This window comes from Adiantum capillus-veneris, chromosome 25 (assembly GCF_014529385.1).
Source record: "Adiantum capillus-veneris isolate H3 chromosome 25, ASM1452938v2, whole genome shotgun sequence".
Taxonomy (NCBI): domain Eukaryota; kingdom Viridiplantae; phylum Streptophyta; class Polypodiopsida; order Polypodiales; family Pteridaceae; genus Adiantum; species Adiantum capillus-veneris.
Window position 1 is genome coordinate 33918120 of NC_140955.1, and position 5096 is coordinate 33923215.

The following is a 5096-nucleotide window of genomic DNA, read 5'->3' on the forward strand; positions in this document are numbered from 1 at the left end:
CACATAAATTTGTTTATCCTTATAACCATTTTGAAACTTAAAGTTATTGCTGGTTGCTTTAAGTTGTTGTATAGTTCCATTGAACTGCTATTCTTTGTTCACTGGCTAGCAAGTGAATTAGAGGTCATACATTCTTTGTTGCTCACTGGTTAGCAAGTAGCTTAGAGGTGATACATTTTTGTGCTTGTAGCATGGTCCAATTGATTCAGAATCTATAGGTAGGATGTATAACATTGGTATATGTGGTGTATAATTTATGAGGATCTGTAGACTTGCATATCAAATAATATCCCAATCGTAATTTATAGGATTTTGTTGTTTGAATAACCAAGAAAGTACTTTTTCTATTATCAAAATGTTGATGCATAATTTCATCTCTCTCTCTCTCTCTCTCTCTCTCTCTCTCTCTCTCTCTAAGCAAAACGAGATGTTCACATATTACATTGTTCTTTACAAAGGAAGACAGGTTGCTCTATAAAAATCCACCGAGATTTTCCTTTGACAACACTTTAAAGTAATTGGCCCTGAGATGCCTGCTTACCTAAATCTTTGTTCACCTATGTGATGTGCTAGGTAGTGGACATATTTGATGCATTATGTGTGGTTGCATTGTAAGGGGTTCTGTAAATCCAATGAATAGGCTCTCTGACCTTATTTCTCTATCTATCATTGTTTGAAAAACAAAAGAGACATTACCTATCTCTTAATCATTGTGTATTAACAAAAATAAAAGAGTGTTTTCCTAATTGTTATGTAATTGTAGCTTGAACTTATACACAATGTAACCCCAAGTCATCAAGCTACACTCAAGCTTTATTTAGTCATATCAACATGGCTTAACATAATTCTCACAGCTCTCTTGAGTGCTTGGCTAGTCCACTCACTCTTTCCAAGATCCATTATGATATCAAATAAGCCCTTTCAAAATTCTATGTCTGAGGATCCAAAAAACCACGGGGTACCACATGTAAAAAATTATATGGAGTGTGGTCCACTAATATAGCATGGTGAACATGAGGTAAAGAAATCAGCAATGAGTTTCAACCATCCAACATTCTTGTTGACTCTCCACAGTCTCTTACCCTCTCTCTAAGTGTGTGTGTGTGTGTGTGTGTGTGTGAGTGAGACAGAGAGAGAGAGAGAGAGAGAGAGAGAGAGAGGAAAGGAAGTTCAAACTTGTAGTTCTTGCATAATGAGAAGTAGTGTTGTAGCTTAGAGGGTGGAATAAAACCTAACCAAACTTCACAGAATTCAAGGCTAAATGTGCTCTAAAAGGAAATTGGAGCAATCCCATCATCATCTCATTTCCTCAACACACTTAAATGAAGTAGGAGATCCACGTTTTTGGAGCATGAGTTTTCATACCAAGAAATCATTCTTTTAAAGTGATATACCACCCTTCATCATACCCTAACTAATGCTTTGATGATGAATGATGGTATCACAGAGTGACATTGAATCCTGATAACCTTAATCATACTATGGTGATGGCGAAAGAGTTGAAACATCAAAATAAATAGTGAAGTTAAGACAAATTATAACAACCCAAATCACAGCATTGCCATCACAATTGCTAAATCATGTTAATCTCTAAGAGAACCTTTAAATTCTTGATCCTATCGTCCCATCCGCACTTTGCACTTGAGTATTGATCCAACTTCACTCTCACTCCCTTTGATATGAGACATGGTATTGGGGCATTTGGGAAGTGTTCTCCATTGTTGCACACTATGCCCCTTGCAAGTTCAGTAGTCTTAGCTTCATATCCTACTTGAGTGGTAGGATTTTATCACATTCAAAGTTTGTTTCCTCACATTTCCAACCTCTTAGCTACTTCCTAGATTCTCAATTGTCACCCTCATCTCCATAGTACTCAAACATCAAGATTTATATGTACCTATGTATCTATACACACACATATATATCTTTTGATCTCTTTGATTCTATGGGAGATGGAAGCAACCTTATATATTCATATATATATATTTTCTCTCTCTCTCTCTCTCTCTCTCTCTCTCACACACACACACACTTTGCTATATGTAAGCTTGAAAATTCCCACCATCCCTCCCTCCCTCCCTCCCTCCCTCCCTCCCTCTCTCTCTCTCTCTCTCTCTCTCTCTCTCTCTCTCTCTCTCTCGTAGAAAATCTTGAGTTTGACTTGTCAGACTGATCTCTATGATCTCTGGGGTTTTTCCTACAACATAAAGAATTTCTTCTCATGTGTGTGTGTGTGCGTGTGTGTGTGTGTGTGTGTGTGTGTGTGTGTGTGTGTGAGAGAGAGAGAGAGAGAGAGAGAGAGAGAGAGAAAGAGAAGTATTTACATACATATGCACACACATATACATATATGCATGCATATGTGTGTGTATACATATAATACATACATACAATATATATATATATATATATATACTATATATATATGTATGTATGTATGTATGTATGTGTGTGTGTGTGTGTGTGTGGGAGATGGGAGCAACCTTATATATTCATATGTATTTTTTGCTCTCTCTCTCTCTCTCTCTCTCTCTCGCTCCCCCTCCCCCCTCAAAAATTTTGAGTTCAACTTGTCAGATTGATCTCTAAGATCTCTTGGGTTTTTTTACAACATAAGAATTTCTTCTCATGAATGTGTGTGTGTTGTGTGTGTGTGTGTCTGAGGCAAAGAGAGAGAGAGAGAGAGAGAGAGGTATACATATTCCACACACAAACACAAACACACATGAATATATATACATTCATACATAGATACATACATGTGTGTGTTGTGTTTACACCTGTGTGTGTGTGTGTGTGTGTGTGTGTGTGTGTGTGAGAGAGAGAGAGAGAGAGAGAGAGAGAGAGAGGTCAATGCATGCTAAGATGGTACACTTTTGTGGCTAAAACCAAATCTTGAATGCTTGTAATTTTTAGCACTTGTAATCCTTATAAATTCTAAATCCCAAGGGAACAATGATGAACCAGAGAGGGAACGTGGCCCAACTTACCTACCACAAGTGAGTGAGTGAGCACACGCCAGAGAGAGAGAGAGAGAGAGAGAGAGAGAGAGAAAATCTGTAGAATCTCAAAAAAGATAGCTCTCAAAAGAACGAAAGCACCATGGACACTGAGAGGCACACTACCTGAAGAATTAGGCGCTGAGGGGCACAAAACGAAAGGACCTTGAATAGCAGGGGAGACAAGGTTTATGATTGAGTGCATTCCATTGTCATGGGAAAGAAGAGCATTACGCCGACAGGTACCTGACTCAATCTGTGACTTTGCAGTACAGGTTTATGGGTTGCATGTGAGATATTTTTTGTGTGAAGCAAGTGGTCATTGGCATGACCCCAAAATTGAATATCCGCACCAAGAAAAGTTTTGTTGTAGTAAGGAGGAGCTCCATTAGGAATATGGACTTAGCCTCGTGGGTGAGAGTCCACAAGAGCTGAGCAACAATGATGTGTCCAAAGGCATGTGGCTCACCATGTTCAAAGAGCCACGAAGAGGAAGTCCAAAGGTACATTGTAAAAGAGTGAAGCCAGAGTTTTATGAGTCATTCATGCTGCAACACCATAAAGTATACCACGAGCCTCCCATAAATTACACTCTTTCTATTGCCTATGCGTGTGCTTTTGTTCTAGAAAATTGCACAGCTGGTAGACAACTCAAAAGAGCCCAACAAAGAAGAAAGATTGGGAAAGAAAACCTATTGCTTTGGCTATGTGCGCTGAATAAGTTGTGCCCAATGTCATTAAAAAAGGCACTTATGCCCAAAAAGTTGACAGGTGGAGAGAGGCCAATGGGGCAACATGAGTTGCGGCATCACCTCTACTCAATGTGAAGCTTGAAGAGAAGCATGAGGTAGAGGAAACAGCCATTGTAAATGTGGATTTTCAAGACCATATATTGGCAGCAAAGAAAATGGTTAGCACCTTCAGTGAGAGGGTTCATGAGAAGAAAGAGCAGTTACAGAGAATGAATGTAGACCCGGAGGCAGTAAAGATAGACATGCATAGACAGGAAGGTCTCTCGAATGGCGTAGCTGTATTTCAAAAGAAACTAGTAGATTATCAATGCCAATTGGAAGCAATAGAGGCAGCGAGTGAAATTGCAAACACAGAGTAAATCATAAGACTTTGTACTTACAGTAAAGCTACAAAGGAAGTTTTACAACTTTTAGGAGATTCAGAGATGCCTGACTAAGAGAAGCGTGCGACAAATTGCCTAGTAGAGAGGGATAGGGTGCAATAATTGCTTGACTAGGATGTCTACAATCTGGAGTTCTACAAGACATACTTAAAATGCTCGGGCAAAATCATGTGTACACAATTCATCCATTTCCCCCGTTAGATAGTCATAGATCAAGTCTCATCATCAAAGACATTCGTGCATCATGCGGCTTGGGATTTCTTGAAAATGAGGTAGTGGGTGTATGTATGCTCCAATGCAAACACCCCTACCATCTCTTATGCTTTGCACATTTGTGTAGGAGTAGCAATATTTGCATGTATAGTGGTTGCACTCAAGTAATTGTTGATGTTGCATGACAAATGTGCCCCCCCTTATTTGCCAAGAAGTCTCTATTAGTTGGTATGCTCATTTGCAAACCTAGCTCACTTTAATACGTAGTAGATTGCACTTGGACATTGGTGGGGGTGAGCCTGGTGACATAAAAATGATCTTATAATCTGTAGAAACCTTCAATAGAGTTGTAGGCACCATTTTGGTAATGGTGGAATCCACATTGAATCTGCTAGAATTGATCCTTGGAATTATAAATTATAAGCTTGGGATAAGTAGAAAGCACCAATAGACCTACTAGAAACCACAGTTTCTTGCATTATTTTTCAGTGAAGGCCCATGTAAAAACCAGTGACCTGGTAGAAACTAGTCTAGGAAGCACACCAGGACATTGTTTCTACCATTGTTATGGTAGAAACCAATAGATTGCACCTGGACATTGGTGGGGGGAGCACCTAGTGCCATAGAAATGATATTGTATTTGGTAGAAACCTCCCATAGAGTGGTAGAAACCATTATGTTATGTGTGGAGAATGACAAACCATCATCTTGGGATAAGTAGAAAGCACCACTAGACCTGCTAGAAACCA

The 5096-nt window shown here is 39.2% G+C and overlaps 1 pseudogene; it reads left to right on the forward strand.

The window, feature by feature from the left end:
- Window positions 1-3469: 3469 nt before the first annotated feature.
- LOC147424688 (uncharacterized) lies at window positions 3470-4188 on the forward strand (annotated as a pseudogene).
- The last annotated feature ends 908 nt before the right edge of the window (window positions 4189-5096 follow it).